An 18,486-nucleotide genomic window follows, 5' to 3' on the forward strand; every position below is an offset into this window, starting at 1 on the left:
CTGATTGAAGGTGACAGTCTAATACATCCACTTTTATTCTACCATGCCTGTGTGAATCCTACAAATGACTTTTCTACATTTTTGTTAGTGTATAAATTGATCCTATTTGTTATTACATAAGCTCCTGGATACATTTGCGATTGTTACAAAATAATTAATTCGAGGCAGGCGTTGAACGCTCAATGGCAGTAACCCAATTTAAACTGTTTCCCTACGTCGCTTTATTGAAGCCCACTGTGCGTACGTGTGCTATCAGCTCAGGCGTGTTTGCTTTACAACACCTTTTTAAATCCGCTGACTACGTTGACTGTTATTATAGAGCTGCAAGATGTGATGCTGCCCGCAGCGACCCATCGTTTAACCGTTCCATTGCTTCCAATTGTCCACAAACCGATTACAAAGCGTAACAAAGTGATCGTCAACGAACAAGGCAGGTAAAGAGATGGCTAAGAAAAGGGATAGAAAGAAGAAAAAAAAGTCATAGAAATAGTTATCAGTTATTTGTGGCTGTTTGCCCCTCAGCATAGCCGGGCTATGGATACACAACGGCGAGATATTGTTCTTTTACGACAGTGCCGATGTGTCAGAGGCAGATAAGGAGGGGAGAGGCGGCGGCGGGGGGGTGTAGGGTGTAGGTAGCTTTGCTGCACAGGAGGCAACAACTGCCGCCGACACTCACAGATAAAAATAATCATTATAAGAACGGAGCAAGGAGAAGGAAAAAGTGCGTTATATGGCAGAGCTAGAGGCTAATTAAAGTTAGATGCGAGTAACTACTACTAATATAGTATAATAGCCGTTATTATGTAATTGTATGTATATGTGTGTGGCTTGTTTCAAAATGCTGAGCACAAACCTCGTTCAGCCATCGTCGCCGTCGAAGAGCGTAGTGGTGTTTGGGGAATTAGTCTTAGGAACAGTTCGTGGCGATTAGAGGGACTGCGTTCGTCATCATGGTGCGTTCCTCGCTCGTGCGAACAATATCTCAAGCATTTACATTATTACAATTATGATGGCTGTTTAAATCGCTTTAATCTTTACCGTACCTTATACACACTGGGTTGGAATGCTATAGCTTAGTATAGTCGTTCTGGACAGCGGTGACGCAAATGGTAAATAGTTCCAATTACGGCCGCTTCTGTGTGCGCAAATACAAGGAGCAAAATGCATCGTTGGTGTTCTTTCGATGGCTAAAGCGATGAGGATAAGCTTAGATAACAAAATAAAAAATTGGAAAGAAATTGCCCACAAAAATCGTTTATGTTGGATTTGGTTCCTTTTTATTGCCTCATTTCGTTTTTCGTATAGGGGTTCAGGAAGCCATAGAAGACAGGAGGACGTAAACGAGAGTTCACGAGACGTTGATACTGATTTGTTTTTTTTTTTTTTTTTTGATGATTCAATTACATTGATAGGTAACATAGATATTCAAGACGGTCGAATAACAAAAGATCTAACAGTTTAAGCACCGACATGGCGATATTAGCTACTCAAGTTGCGATAAAACCGAACAGCTACAATGGCTCGCTATAACAAAACAAACAAAATTACACAGTTAAATTTGTCAGAAAATTAGAGTTGATCAGAGTAATAAAAAAGCACAACACATAGACATGCCAGAGGAATTTATCGTAAGGGCAAGGGAAACCAAAAACGGTGTCATTAAATTCCAGTCGAGTCGCAACGTGGTCCACACAGGGGTCGCAGTGCTACAAATGTTTTTTTCGGCAGTAAAACTGCACGAGCCGATGTATTCTAGAAGATGCATAACGTCGAACCCCGTGGATGACATCGAAGGAATGGATCATCGCGTAGCCGTCAGAAACGACCTAACCCGATTTGATCACCGGAGACAGTACGTTGAGTGAGCCATTTCCCAAAAACAGAATAAAATAGCAAGCGTTGGTAATCGTAGGTGTTCTCTTGCGACGTCGTCTTACTCACAGTTGTTGTTGCAGTTTGTGAGGCTTAAGTAAATGGAAGCAATGATTACAACAAGAATGACGGGTAAACTAAGCAACATTTGGAGATAAAAATGCATTAATACGACTGACAAACTTGCCTTCAACTGCACTATAGGACAGTGAATCGCAAACGGTGAATTCCGGTTAGAATGAGTTCAGCATCGCCAGCTGCCACTCAAAAGAGTAATGGCCAGAAACACATGGTGTTGGCCACCTGTAACAACAAAAATAAGCGAAACGGGAACGGCTGAACGAGGCTGAGGCGTCATTTATATCGTTAGATTCACATGATGGACATACGTTTCACAAATACATGTGGTTAATAGCGAACAAACAAACGAGACTTAAACAAAATGAAGTATAATGATACTCATTGCTTTATAAAAAATGTAGCGTACAATAACGAAAATAAAAATTGAAAGAGAGGAAGACGAACATTATCAGATGTATAGCAGAAGATGCAGCAGCGGCAATTTTCGACAAGGAAAAAGTATTATGAAAGCAACAACTAGTTTAGTAAACAAAAACGAGTCTAACATAAAAATTATTTTAATTGTTTTCAACAAGAATTATTGAGTTAACGACCAGAAGAGAAAAGCATTTTCTGCTTCGCTCAAAGGTAAATCGTTGCCAGCAATTGGTTGATGGAGCGTATTACACGCTATTCCAGACTTCAGCAGTGTGGGTTTTGATGCGAGTTTTATCAGAAAGGTTGATTTTTTCAGCAGCAGCTGTGCGATAGTTGATCGCCTATTTATTGTGATACGAGTACTGTGCAGGGAAAATTATGGTTTTTTAATGTTGTATTGTCATCATGAAAGTCAACCAGCTCATATCAGTGGCAGGTCAATAGCGATGTAGGAGTACGACATTAATTCCATATGGTTGAGTAATGGCCGCACCGTGGTAGCGGCTATAGCCTATCGCAGATAGACAAGTGGAAGGGGCAAAGCGCCAAGGAAGGAAAAAAAAAGGAGGACATCGCTGCCGGCTTGTGCACTGTACCATGCGTCACTGTACAGCTTTCATTTGATGACTGTGATCTTGATGACGCCCCTGGGGGCAGTGGTGAAGGTGCATTATATCGTAGATGATGCATAGGCAATGAATTAGGCCTTCTTGTTTATTCCAATGAAACACTTTACAGTTGGATCAACTGTAAAGCCTATCGAATATATTTTAAATGGCCTTGATATATCAAAGTTTGTATTTTCAAATGCGCGGACTTAATTATTAAAGAATAGTTATTTTAATGTGGCCAAAAGGCTTCATTCATTATGGCACCTGCAGGCTCAACTAGTGAAAGATAGCTTTTGGTCTCGGGAAGTCAGGTAGTGAGCCTGGACGGTGCGTTTGCTGCAGCGTACAGACATTGTTGTTTGTAATGAATGCGATATTTTACAATCACTGCCTGTTGACATGAGGAAATCAATAGTGTTCCCAAAGCACATAGTGAACAAATAAATCACGTACAAATGAAATTTTAATGTGGTTTTAGTCACCATTTCTGTCGTTTATGAAAGAGTGTGCAACGCTAACCTATAAGAGCGCTAGGGCATTACTGTGTCCTTTTTATACACTCTGGCAACACGCTCCGCAGCAAGTAAATTACGTGTGACTCACGGGACTTTACATCTACCCGTTTTCCACTGTAGGCCAAATCAAAGCAGCGCATTACTATTGTCTCTTGCATCGTATGGTGACTGTAGTCAACACAATCTTAATTCGATCTAGGCACGATGCTTGCCCATGTCTCCGAGTTTATTCTTTACGGCTGCCATGTCGTTTCTTATATACATGACAAGCGAACCTCTGGATATCGATGGAAGTAGTCTAATCGCCGAAGGTACCGATGCAAACATAACTTAATGTTCCATTGTTATTTAAAGCAACTGAAACAGTACACACTACTGACACCATTTTAAGTAAGTACGATACATTATCGTTGCTAGAATTAAAAAAAATAACAAGATAAAACAACAATAAAGAAGACCGAGATACTTAAGTGAAGGAATAAAGAAAACATTTTAGTAATGGTGATGATATGATAATTAATAGAAGCCGTACGAAGAGTAGAAACAAGGAAGTATTAGCCGTATGAATTAACAAATTCAGATAAGCTAAGCTAGTATGAGGCGCTGAGCTTCATGCTGATACAAGTGTAGGATAGGAATAAGGTCAAACTCGAATGGGCCCGGCAGAGTGGGTTGATCGACTGTAGTCGCATGCTAATAAATAGAGATTTGTGGCTGTTGTTGAGTGGCGTTTATCATTGATCGAATATTGCTTCAAGGTGATGTGTTCGTGCATTATATTTGTGCTATGAGACTTATCGTCAGCGTCGATATAACTACGTAAAACTGGGTTTGTTTCCGTTAACTGTGCACGTACTAACGTTAACGCTGTCGTAGAGTGTCCGGCAAACACTATGCCACCCGACTCCAATCTAGAAGTTAGTCGAACTAACCGTTTTCACATCGATGCCTTTCTGGGCATTTATTTCTGCCACATTTCGGCAATTAGCAGAGAAATTAATCAGTACATTTATAGTTTTTTTTAGATACTTTGAACTTAGAATTTTTGTATTGTTATTACGACTGTTATCTTTGTTCTCCAACCGAGTCGCGTTTTACTAAACAATTAAATGAAGACGTCAGTTAATAAATTGTGTTCTAATAAACGTTCTAAATATTGTGTATATATTACCAATTCTCATTAACGCTAAACATGCATAAAATAGGAGAGCTCTGAAGATAACATTGAATCTAGCCATGATTTGATCCTACTCTGTAGCTCGATCACTCGGTGACCTAATCATAATAATAGCAATAATAATCAACTTGCAGCCATATCGCCGTAAATGTTTCGAGCTTTACGTCCAGCACTACCACTAGGCATTTCATCCGGTAGAACTTTATTGTCCGCCAAAATACAAAAGCAAAATGTTTACTGCCAAACCATGAGCTGGCTCTCGCTATATTCCTATGACTCTCCCCTATCTTGAATGACGCATATTAGATATTTATTCACAAGCCGAGCTTTTTCATTTACTTCCCCATTACATCTGATGTGTTTTCAGACACGAGTAACCGATTTTTCCACGACCGGTCGTTTTTTTTGCAAGGCTCTCATTTAACGCTACAGCATTCACCTGCCAAATGCCATCCCATGTCGAGCTGTTATAAGTTCCTGGTTTTGATATGGTTTCGTTTTTCTTCTTGTTATTGTATTCTGTTCATTTTGACGACAAGATGCCTTCCTTGACGTCGACAAAATGACCTTCGACGCTGTCTGGGTCGTCGTTCATCCCCGATAGTACCGATGTCAACAAAAGCCATACCAGCCAACCAAACTGAGCCGTAAGTGCTACCGTGTGTGTGCTGTGATCACGTATCGTATAAATGAAAAAGATTGTGCAGAATCAGTTATCGGTACAGCCGCCGCTGTCGCCGTTCCCTGGACGACGTCAGCCGATCGACACAGATGACTAGGTAAATGGGTTAACCCTGTTGTTCTCTAGCGGCGATGCATGTCCGCGTGTGTCTGTTGAGGTACCGCGTGTCTGTCGATTTGCCCGTTGAATAAGGACTCACGATTAAGACTCGAGCAAGCGAAGAGGAACTGTCGACTGTGTCTTTTTCGAGTAATATTACAAAGAACGATACCACCAACAACAAGCTAGTTCACATGATTAGATGTAGAATATGTACGTGTTGATGCCGTATGGTTGGACAGTGGGGCAGCATAGCGGGAGCTATAAAACTGGCAACAGTCTGTGACGCTTCGTTCTATAGAACCTGCTCGTGTAGAAGTTCGGTTCTCCGAAGTCGATCCGTGAAGTATTCTAGATGCCAGTTGTAATCAGGACGGGCAGTCTCAGTGTTCAAACGCTCCTTAAGCTTCTAAAGGCTTCTTCAGAGCAAGCGTCTCTAGATACGAACAAAAAGTGGCCTTGTTTGTTTCGAAGCATGAAAAGTATCGCTACTCCTAAGCATATGCGCTCAAGTAGCATGGATGCCTACGGAAAGCATAAAATGTTAGTTTCGTGGCAGTATAGAAAGCCCCGTTAAAATAAGGCTTCCACAAGCTAGAATTTATATGAATGTTCATTGATGTATGGCGCGGAGAAGGTGCAATACTTTGTAGGGGATGATCATAGCATGAATCAACCTCTGACACCCACCATATCTAAAAAAGCATCTTTTTCATTTTTTGATACACTAAATTACAGTATTGTTTAGTTTTATTTTTCGATCTGAATCATTGTGAATGGCGGTCGCCTGCAAATGTAATCCGCTATAAGCGAATTGGTTGCGGCGTAGTTGGTTTCCGATACGTGATCGAGGCCCAATCATAACCGTCGTCAATTGATCCACTTAAGTGGTGAACGAGTAAGAAGCGAAAGAGTTTGCACGCATCATCTGCCCCAATTAGTGTGTTATTTCATTAGTGAGTTTAACGTATGTCAACTGTGAGATAAACCACAAGTCCGTTGACTGCAGTAATTATCCTCAAATGAACTGAAACACCCTCAAATAAACTGATCCGGCGCGACTCGTTCTGCATTCTATAGCTGAATCTAGTAGGATATCTTTTTAGATTTTATAGATCTTCTATTCGGCCGGTATCTCCTTCACCTGTGTCACAATGTGGATGTTTTGCAGCAAACAAGGTCACCAGCTTCCAGAATCAGGTATTTGCCCCTTCATTTAAAGCGCTTCTATCACATATTGAGTGTAGAAGTGTAGCCTGCGCATCCACACAGCGACTGTGCCTAGTAATTGAGAGCTATAGAGCAAATGCAGTAGAAATCTAATGGCAGATCGTGGTTTCACTTTCCCCCGGCTGATTATATACTGGATTTTGTTGAGCAGTGGCGCCCCGAGTGGGGTAAGCATATTTCCAAGAAAATTTCGTCTCGCCTTTTTGGCTTGGCATTGCTTTTGTCACTGTTTTGTTGTCGTATCCAGTAGCTGATGCCCTCGTAATCCACTCTAACCGCGTGCCTTTTCGTGGTACCGGTCGTAATAGTAGAGTTAATAATTTACTCGCTTTAAGAAGGTTCGACTGAGATAAATCGATTTCGTTTACGATCTCACGCTCAAGGTGCAAACAGTAAAATTATTAAGATGGTTGTGGGCGCTGTGAATACTCCCAAAGGTCACTCCTCTATTCATTGCAGTTGCAGCTGGAGCACTAAACACTCCATCAGAATTTCGACCTTTGTCGAAGCTCATTGGAAGTCGGTGAAATGAGCAACATACACAGTCCATAGGCTGGCAACTTTTTTTTCAGATGATATTAATTTCAGATAATATCAAATGAAATAATAATAATAATAGATGTAGAAACCTTCAAAAATGAAGATTACCGAGATAGGAGTGGAGTGATTTGTGCATTAAACCAAAAAATGGCTGTTTTTATCAGGACCAATATATGGATCTAAAACGTAACAGCTTAACCTATTTTTACAATTGTTCTTTCTCATCGTTTAGTGTGGGATGCATTAGAGAGAGCGACCTAAATTTGTCTGGGCGCTGAACTGAACGATCCAGGGGATATCGACTTGCGCTGGAAGAAGTAGCTCTATAGTGTGAACCTCGTGTACAAAGGGTCATGAGTCTGTTGATGTGTAGAAACGTAAATGATACAGAGGCAATATGAGTTTGGATATGAAGGTCCGGCAAAGTGCTGCCAACATGCCAACGTTTGAGAGTCACATGTAAAGATTGCGAGCTATAGTTCAGTACCGCTATGGTGAGTAGTGGTTCGCCCAGCAGTTCAGTGGCAACGTCTACCCGTACTTGGGTCAAAGTGCGATTCACGCAATCGATACGTTTCTTCCATGCTGTGAATGCGGCCTGATCTGATGTAAATCCACCTTTAGCTCAGTACTAAAAACATATATTTCGATACTTGCTTCACACGATAATAAAAGTCGCCGCCTTAATTTAGTAGACCTAGAAAATATTATGTATTACGCGGTCTTGCGTACGTTACTAAAGTGCAGTGCAAACCAGTCCGTAATCATTCTGGCAATCTTGCGAAGATGCCCAGCTTTCATAGAAGCCAATAGTTCCAGATTTGGTAAGTACAAACGTAAGTTTGTTCGTTAAGTTGCACATTACCTCATCTCTGCTTCGTCAACATCCGATAGATATAACAGCATCTTAATCGATTGAAGAGCGATCGCGCCGTCCCTGTATTTCTGCACGTGGAAGGCTGTACTGCGTAGCAGAATCTTTCAGTGGCCTCGAGTGTCGATAGTAAACAGAATGTTAATGTTGTGATTACGTCTGATAATTTCGCTTTAATGAAAATTTTTCAGACGTTAACAACTCTTCCACAGACGATGGCTGTAGAGAGTGACGCAGTTCAAGTGCCTCTTGATCCGAATATGCTTGTACAGAGAAACGGGTGCGTACGTTGTCGTTCTAGTAGTGAATTCGACAAGTGGTGGTACATCGTTATTCGATGCGTGAGACGTTCCTGGATATTGAAAATTTGGTGATGTCCGCCTAGGGACTACACTCAAGTGTATCATGCTATCATTATGTACGAGGTAATATTATGCAGTAGGTTTCGTAGCACCGCCCGTTTGTAAAAACATCTTATTGCTGATACCTTTAGCAAGTTGTTATCATAGCATAGCTAAACGTATCGTGTCTTTGTACGACTTTAACAAGATTCTACAAGAAGAAGCGTCGAAAAGTCCCCCATGTGGCTAGCGTGTAACCTATTGATGGCAATGCCAGTCTGAAATTCCTCATCACGTTTGTACTAGCTCCATGGTTTGTTCCTAAAATTGATTCCAGGTTTTTGTCGAAGGCGTTCCATTCCCAGACTTCGAAGAAAGATGATGACAGCTTTTGAACGTAGTTAGACATGTTTAAACCATTCCCGTTGTTAAAGATAGATCTTAACCTCGTACTTGCGCTCCTACAGCATTTTGTGTACAATGATAGACTCTCTTGAATTAACAGAACAGAATTTAGACTGAAAGAAGTTGATCCTTTCAAGCATCTATTGGCAGGCGGAAACGTCTAAACATGGTGGAGACACCGTTGAACTGCGTCCTGTTATCAATTCTCCATGTGTTTGTTATTGGTTAGACATGTTTAAGACTGGCGTGCTTTAAAAACTTAACGGCTAGTTGCCGCCGTTTGTTTATATTGATTGTTCATAGAATAAACTCGAAATAAATAAGAAGTACGCATGAGCGATGTAAAGGCATAAAAAGGCATATGCGCTTCAACCAGTAGCGGGCAGGTAGTAAAGATCGAGTAGTTTTGTTGGTTTTTCAGGAAAGCCTTCGCCTAACACTTCGATTTCAATCGACTCTTGCTTACATTTTCTTTTTGTGTATCCGCAGTAATTGGCTAAGCCGATAGGGCTCCTGGCGAGGTCGAGGCGCATGCAGACACAACAGTCATATCAATAATAAAAAGGCGACCAAAGTACGTTAACTTAATAGATAAAAATATTAACGACTATAGGCTGATCTATTATTCAACTGTTGTTTATGTTTGAAGCATGAAGACTCGTTTTCTGACTCAGGGTTTCAGCGTTAAGCCTTCGTCAGTTAACGACACACGTTTTATATAGTAGATATGGATAGTAGAATTTTCGGAGCAACTATTTCTCGCTCTGGCTGCTTCGCTGACCAGATTGTCATACCAAACCTCCCTGATCGTCGAGTTTGATCTCACTTTTGTGTGTGGCTAGCTTCGTCAACTGGAAAATGGAGAATTGATATTTTACGACCAAATTGTGTCTATTGCTGACTTAGAAGTTGATATGAACAGAGACGTGCGTATGTTCTATATTTAATATCCATTATTGTATTTTGGGCGGAACAAATGAGTGCTTCCTATATTCTATAATGCATATACCTAGAGGTATATAGTGGTTCCCTGATGGCTCGCCTGATTAAAAGGTGCTCATGACTATATCTGCTCTGTGTATGTCTGTGTACCGCTGTCATGGTAAATCGCATAAATGGCACCATTCAAGCTGACAGGCAAGTGTAATAAATATTCGGCTTGTTTTTTGTTGTTTCTTCTCACTTACAAGAGACAATACAACGGTCTAACGCAGCATCTTCTTTTTATGTTAGTACCTACCTACGATCTGTTCTAAGCTGCGCTCGAATCTGAGCAATGACGACAAAGCAATACGTCGCGAAGTTCATCTGCGTATCGATAAATCGCAAATTTTTCACCTCAGTCGACTGACCCGCTGCCTGTCTGTCGCTCTATCATACCTCACAGCATTTTTTTTATGTGCGCTGACTTGTTATTATAGCGCCAGATAGCGTTACAGTATTGTACCCATGCTGGTCGGTATTGTTTAGCTGACCCGCAGCTTATCGGAAGCAAATAGGAAAAATTTATCGCCGCTGCCCGACGAAGCCTGAATCCTTCTTACGCGACCTTACGGCGCCAGAACAACCAGCAATAATAACCTGGGTTATAATGAGAGATGTGGCTTCTGAGGCGAAGATATTCTCGATGGTACAAAAAGATCTGCACTATACATGTACTCGCTAGAAATTGATCCGTGGAAACAAATAATACTCTGATGGTAACCTGGCATCGAACGCCTATCCGTGTTCATGGCTTCCCCCGTTTCCCATTCTTTCAAGTCAGTCCCATCCAGGATTAGAAGTCATATGCCTCTGCAGCCAGTCGAGGCGTGTTGGCCTGAAGGTGCCAGGTACAGGCTCTTTAGCGTCTGTACATGTGCATGCGTTTGTATCCAGGGTGCCTCGATGTGACAGGCTTTACCAGTCATTACATACGTCGTCTGTTTTAAATAAAGCGTATCGCTTGAGTAGAATGCAGACGAAGAGACCGGTTTTCGGTATCGCGCCTTGTATTGCCGTAAAAGTCAACGCTGTAGACTTCATTCACGCGACGCATGATCATGTCGCTGGCCGTATGAGAACGATGGCGCTGTAAAAGTCATTGCCCGAACAATGCGTTGTGGGGAATATCCGTTTGATCGGACCGGCACGTCGATGTGTAAGTAACGCTATGATACAGGGCACTATTGGAGTTAATCGAAGAAGGTTTTTTGTTTTCGATATAATGAATGCGCCCATACCTGCAGCATATGATTTTCGAATCTGGTATCCAATAGCTGCACGCTAACATGTGTATATCCATAGATGTCTGTTAATGTAACTTTGTTTTCGGAAACACTTAGAATTTGCCTCCCGTAACGGATTCTAAGCGAGTTGCCCAGGTAATTCTGTGGCCATATATGCTACGCGCAACCCTGCACGTCTGTGTGTTACTTTGAATTAAAACAATAAACTACTTAAATTCATTCTTCCCCAGAAGCTATGGACTCTGCTAGTGCACCAACATTATCACAGTGATGAAACGTGTTCGCCACAGATCTTCTGCGCGTTGCAGGAGGGACCTGCTCAGGCGCTAATTACGGACGACGAAGATTAGCGTACGCGTCTGGCAAAAACGCATATAGAAGCACGGTATGGACCGAGTTGGTGACGAGATCAACTGCGGGAAACGTTTTGTGAGACAATTATGCAACAGTATAGTCTAAGTAAAGTAGGGCGATTAAATCAGCTGATTTGGAATGAAGATATTCCGAAGCGACGATCTATTGTTCGAGATAGTACGAATCATACAGATGAATTATTGTATCATATTAAGGGATTGTTGGCAAAATACGTACACATGTATATATATATATATATATAGACTAAAAATTTGTCTAAATTCCTGCTGAAACGTTGTCATATGCAGTTTGTATAGCGGCAGCTGGTATATGACAATGCATACTTTCTGGTTAGAACGAAGTGGCTTTTTAAATATCGTGTGCGGTTGTAAAATTTCACTATACATTTATCGTCTGCTGATATACTCTAATGTTGTCCTACGTTGACAATCCTGATTTTTTTGTAGGCTGTCTTGTCTCGTTCGCTTATTCTCGTGTCTCGACATCAGTGAGGCTGACATAATCGCGTCTATAAATGTGAAATATGTTGTCTAGCGTCTGGTATTGCTGTTAGGCGTTCTATGAGACAGACGGCTGGCCCTCGCGAATTGAATCCGCGTTTGAACCTAAACCACAACCTATTCTCCATTATCCGCGAAGCTATCACGGGAAATGACAGGCTTATCTCCTTTATAGATAGGCATGTACTCCACTTCTTTTTGATTTTATTACATATTTTTCTTGTGATGTTGTTCTGTGCATACCTTAGTATTACTTACCTTAGTAGTACTACAATTTGATCGCGTTTTTTTTGTCCAACAACAGTTGTGACAGCTGTTTGACGCGAGCCGCTTATATCTGTACTACACTAGTGTTACAATGATTCGACGAGATGAAGAAGGCTGCTTTGCCCTGTCGACTCTATGGATAGCGAAGGTCCAACTGTATTGTCCTGGCCGTTGGCATACATAAAAAATGGCTCAAGTGCTGCAATCCGAAATGCATCATATCTTTGTTGTCCTATTACTCCATCTGGCCTTCCTGTAGAACCAAGATTAAGCGACGATCGACTGTGAGACCTTGCATCTTGTTGTAGCGTAGTTGCAGCAAGTGACCCATCAGGAAACGATGATATGTACATTTTGTTCCTCAGCTTTTCGACCACTTTCCAAAATGATTCAGCAGCGATCAGAACTTTTCCTTTTCGAGTTTTGCGAACGAATCAGCTTCGCTGACGGAATAGCACGGTATGCACAATACGGCGTTAAATGGAATTTTACAATAACTCCCGACTTAAGATCCTGCTCGCCACAAAAAAAAGAACATCCGTTACCGAGATTCTAGGTAGACATGAAAGGATCGTCGCTTTGGTAAAAAGAATAAGATAAAGACTGACAGGTGAACATGATCGGGTAGCGATATCCGGGATGCAATTAGCACCAGATGTCTGTACTGTAATCGGCAATGAAACATTAACGGTCAACAATCAACACTTCGACCTGAACAAAAATCGACTACAAAACCAGTTACGCTAGCTTATGTATACATGCACGCTGGCAGGAATTAGCTGACTTCTAGATAGCAGTGCTCTAGTTCAGCCAGAAAATAGAGGGCAGCCGAGACGAAGAACTCACGTTAAGAACTTTAGAATTAAGTGGAAAATCCTTAATACCGGAATAATGCGCAAGTTGGAATCGTAGTAATCGGAAAAACGAGGTGCGTTTTCCCTAAGTATCTTGTGTTGGCAAATCTTTCCAAAATAATCTGTACCAGGCCTCGTTCCTCTACTCCTATATGTCATCATGCTGACGAATCCAGGCAGCACCCAAGTGACGACCTTTATCGAGCGACATGGCAGCGATAAATTTAATTTTTAAGTACGTTCCTTTCGTTCTAGTTGTGTGACCCAAGGGACTGGCCGCTGTGACTGCACGGGTCTTTCTATGCACTGCAGACGTTTTTGCCTTTGTACTGATCCAGTGACTTAGCTGGTCACATAACGATTGGACTGTGGAAAGCTCCGCCCTTTTAATATAAAAAGACCCATATTGTAAAAAGAAGCCATTAGTAATATATCTGCTAATTAGCTACCCATCATTATTATGTTGTATCATGGAAGCCACTGAGATCAGTACCTGTATGCCTGTAATAATTAGATTTGAATTTAATTGTTGGTGAAGAAGAAAACTTGCCTCCCTTTTCCATTTACGTACGTACGTACGTATAGCTCAACTAAACTGTTCTACCCATTTGAAGCCAATATTTATATGCTACAATACTGCCTGTCTTTCAGATCCGTTTTGTGGCCTACGCAGTACAAACGAGACATAATAATACCTAGGTGAAAATAGATCAGAGTAGCGATGTATAGCAGCCATCGTTTGGGGAAATGCCGCAACACTTGTATTTTTCCATGTTTTCGTTTGATTCATTCCATCTTGCTCATCAACTCGGCCTTACCCCCCACCCGTTCTATTTGTTCAACCCGCGCGTAGCTAGATTTATATGTGAAAAGCCGCAAATGATAATTTTATTAGCGAAAATAATCAAAGAAAACATTATTTGGCTTGAACGGTGCTTGAAAGGTCGCTCTATTGCCGGCGACAAGTGATGTGGGACCCCTTCATATGGTACTCTGCGCTCCAGTCATGCTGATAACATCACATGTAGCAAACAAATGGCAATGAACCGTGCCTTACCTAGCTCTGGTGGATTATTGCTACGGAAACGGCAATAGCGCTTAAGGATCTTGCGGGATCGAGAAGGCCAAAAAATGGCCATGTGCGAAGTTTTCGCTTTGTAGTGACTTTCCATAGGGAACTGCTTCCCATACCTCACTTTGCTAAACCGGCTTGGGTTAAGCTGGACGTAAAGTGCAGGGATAAACACGATAATCCTTCTGCGCTAACATTAAGAAATACAAGAAGAGTATTTGACAAATATATTTCAACTTTTTTCATCAATTCTTTTGGTTTTTTCAACAGCACAAAAGTATCTTCTCTTCATGCCGCTTCTTACGCTTTCTCTAGGCTTCGTGATTGCGTTTCAACAAAAAAAAAAAACAGATGAATATAACTGAGAAACCAATAGAGGTCCGCTGATCATACCACAGCTGGAAGAAGAAGCAATGACCAATGGACAACACGAATGTAAGTCGGCTGGCGTTGGGCCACGAAAACGATTTCACGTGTGAAGATATATCGCCAGCGAACTGTGTTAAGCGGCTACTTGTGCTGTTCAATAAACAGCATTTGCCAGTGTACTCCAGGTCGCTGCCGAGTTTGATTAGTTGATTAAATAGGTGAGAAAAGGCGAAACCTGTGGATGACGATAACAATCCAATTCATATGGCTATAAGGGACGATTGGTCTTCCTAACATAATATAAAAATAGGTTAGCCAAGTCTCCGAACTGCTTAGAAACGTGACGCGGTAAAGTAGGTCTCCTTGTAGTTGAACCCTAGCAACATTTGCTATTACAGTATTAGAAGACATGACCTGTTCTCGATACTTTACCCTCAACAGGATCGCTGCAAGCAGTTCGCTTCTTACTTGTATCTAAATCTGTGATTTTACCAGGTCCTTGTTGATTGACTGCTCGTGTGTCGGCGTAGATTGACAGGCCACTTAGCCAAGTTGTGTTGCGGTAAGGTCCAGAAGGGGTAGGCGGAACTCTCTGTCAGTTCTACTCAGACCTGGCAGAATTGAGCTGGTAGAAGAGCGTTGAACGGCGACGATGCATCGGCATTCGCAGCAGCGTCAGAGCGAATGCTCGCTACCTAAATGAGCTGGGTGATAGCATTCTGCTGCTATAAGCAGGAAGTCAGTTGACGTTTGTTTCCGTGCTTGTGGCGATTTTTTATTAATTCCACTCGTTCCACCGGCGTCCATTTCACTACTGTTAGTTTTCCTTTGATATTCCGGGCAGCAGCAGCAGCGGTGGCGGCGGCGACGGCGACGGCGGCGGCGTAGTTGACTGCTGCGCGTCCAATGCGATGTTCGCGATCTGTGTATCGCTCTCCGCGGCCCCGCACTGCATCGGCACGAGGCAGCTCAGAGTCAACATTGGCAACGCAACCCGGCTATTATAGTCGGGCCCACGCTATGACTGTGTTGAACGGCATAAGGCGTAAGTAATTCTCTTATTTTGCCCGATTGCTCTCTCCGTTTTTCTCATTCACGTCGGCTTCTTTTTCCATTTCTCTCTTTTCGTCTCAGTCTGTTCATTACTAGTGAACGTCACGCCCGAAAGTACCAAGAGTTTCAGGTCTATGGTGGATGGCTGGTTAGTGCAGCTTTACGTATAACCCGTTTAATGCCTTTTGAGTAGTCAGTCGGTGGGAAACAGCTAGAGCGGCGGCAACAGCACGATGTTTTGAAACGACGCGTCTATCTCGTCAAGTAGGAGAAAAACTCGATGTTTAAGAAAAAAAAAAGGGAATTCGGCAGCGTTGCAGGATAACCGCTGGAAGCGATGTCAAGACGTGACACGATTGTGCCAAAGGAGGGGGGGTGCTGCAGGCGAGTAGAATAATCGTGTGAACAATGTGACGATAATTGTAATGATGGTAAGGCACTGACGATGGAGGATAACGGCGGCGGCGGTAACGCGGAAAACTTAGGAAGGGGTAACAGTTTTCAATGGTAAGCCAACCAGTACGCGAAACAAATGAGATACAGTTAATGGTACTGCAAATGGCTGTCTTTTATTCTGCTTGTGGACCACGTTGCCAACGCCAATGGGGTCCAGCAGTGCCGGCTTCCAGTTTACCAATGGCCGAGCTCTAGTAGTCCTTGCCTGTCGCTGACAATGGTTCTGCGCTGTGTCGGTGGTTCAAAGCTCGTTGGCCAAATCAGAGGAACAAAATCGCTACGCCGTTAGGTGTCCAAGCGTTGTTTCGTTGCAGTCGGCTTGAGCAACGAATACTATTAATATTATTACTTGATCACAACGATTCCTGTGGTGACAAGTAAAACGATGGAAACCCTTGTGATTGTAGCGTCTTTTGCAGTAAGAAACCTTTGCAGTCATCACTGAAGTTTAAGCAGTGCGGAAGTATCGCGCTGCACCTGGGCTCTGGGGTGAAGAGCATCTCGGAGAAGGATGCCTGTCTGACTGAGCCTGGCGCTTCATTGTGTAGCATCTAATTTTAGGACAACTACACGGAAGGGGCCGGGCATGGCGTGAACGCCACCGTAACTGGCGATTCTTATTCTTGATCGGTTTGTTTTGGCTGCCACACTAATTTGGCAGGCTACGGTTGGAGTAAGTAAAGCTACGAATAGTAGCGACTAAACAGAGAAACATCAGGTAGAATCAGTACGGAAGTATCAGAACAAACACGGGTCTGTGGCAATTGTGACCGCCAGAATCTTTGACACGTGACTATTCACTGGCCTCCACATGGACACAAACATACGAAACGGACGACATACTCTGCTAGGTTCTGATTGTCGCTGGCGGAAGGCAATGCCATTCCGATACTTCGGATGTCCCAAAAAATAGCGAAGGAGACTGTAAGTTTTTGTCGCAACGAAAAATATGTACAAAAAGAAAATTGGGTGAAACAGCTTTCTCTATTTGAACTGCTCTTGATCGTAGCTACCATTGCTACAAAGATGGCCCGTCATTGTCACAGCAGATTAAAACTATAGTATATAGTAATATGGATTACCAATAGCGATGACAGGGGAACGAACGTACATTGATAGATGGAAATTTTAAGGAACCAACAAAATCTAAAAAAGAAAAGAACGCCATATTGCTCGAACGAATTAGTAACAGATCAATTAAAACAAGTTGTAAATAAAATAAAAAAAAAAACAAATATACGTGGACCCGAACAGCAATACGTGGATAAGATCATCTAATATTCTAATAAGATTCTTAGATAAAAAAAATGCTCCTGGAAATATTTTTTCTATAAAAAAAACTCATGTCCAGCCTATCAGCATGTTTTTTTTTTATCTACTAGAGTGGACTACACGATGCAGTCGTTTTGGGTCATATTTGTAGCCAAGTGCCGCTGTTCTCTAGCTCAAACCATGTTTATGATTGGAGGCCTATATCTGTTTGCTTGTTCATTATACTCCAAGCAAGCTCAGCGGTCAAAAATCATTCCGGCGATAGTTTACCAAAACACCATCGAATAACTAACTGGAACAAAGAACTTTATCAAAGAGGTCAAGTTAAAGATTAACATTTTGCCGTCTGCAAAATGCGGTCTCTATACAAAACATTATTTAAGAGGTCGTTTCCTCATCAGTTTCCAGCAGCGCGGACAACGTTCTACACTTCAACAACAAAAATCTCTTTGAAGTTATCTCTAGAACTAGTTGAAAATGGGGCTGGTAATACAGGGAAATGTCATATGATGAACCAGGCATCCTGTTTTTTATCATTCTTTTTTTATTTTTTTACCAATATTTACCAATTTAACAAAAGAAATCGATTGATGCGCTAAATAGACTATGTCTAGCGTAATCGCAATCAAAACTCGTTTTGATTTGAAGATTGCCAGCTTATGGGTAAGTCGAGTCATTGGCTAAAAAATATTTGCCTTTCACCAACTTCCCGCCTCGACTTTTGCCTTAACAAGAGCAATAAAAACAACAATAACCACCAACACCAACAACAAGCTAACCGTCGTACACTTGGCAATAAAATTTTGCCAATTACACATTTATGTCGTGGCGTGCTTCGTATGACAAGATGTAATTGTTTTATATTGTTGTTTGGAAATATATACCGGCAATATAAAGATCGCTGGATAAACCAACATTATTAACTCGAATGATGTTCCGAACAGCATCAAGGTGAATGCGCTTATAACTGACATTGGGCTCAGGTAAATTATTCATCATGAAAGGGTAACCGCTACGTTCTAAACGGCCCCGTCTTGGACCTCTCACGACGAACGTCACTGTCGAAACTTTTTTTATTGCCGCCTGTGCCACAAGCGGTCTTCCCACCTCGATTTCTCTAAAACAAAGTCATGCCTGTATTCGTTCGAATCCGTGTACTTCTCTGTAATGTGGCCACAGACTCAGATATATAT

The 18,486-nt window shown here is 42.0% G+C and overlaps 1 protein-coding gene across 2 annotated transcripts in view; it reads left to right on the forward strand.

The window, feature by feature from the left end:
- The window catches only part of RhoGAP71E (Rho GTPase activating protein at 71E), a 75,078-nt gene that overhangs the window by 12,430 nt on the left and 44,162 nt on the right, over nucleotides 1-18,486 (forward strand). The window lies entirely within an intron of this gene.

Source organism: Varroa jacobsoni, unplaced genomic scaffold, assembly GCF_002532875.2.
Source record: "Varroa jacobsoni isolate VJ856 unplaced genomic scaffold, vjacob_1.0 scaffold_1391, whole genome shotgun sequence".
In the NCBI taxonomy this organism is placed as follows: domain Eukaryota; kingdom Metazoa; phylum Arthropoda; class Arachnida; order Mesostigmata; family Varroidae; genus Varroa; species Varroa jacobsoni.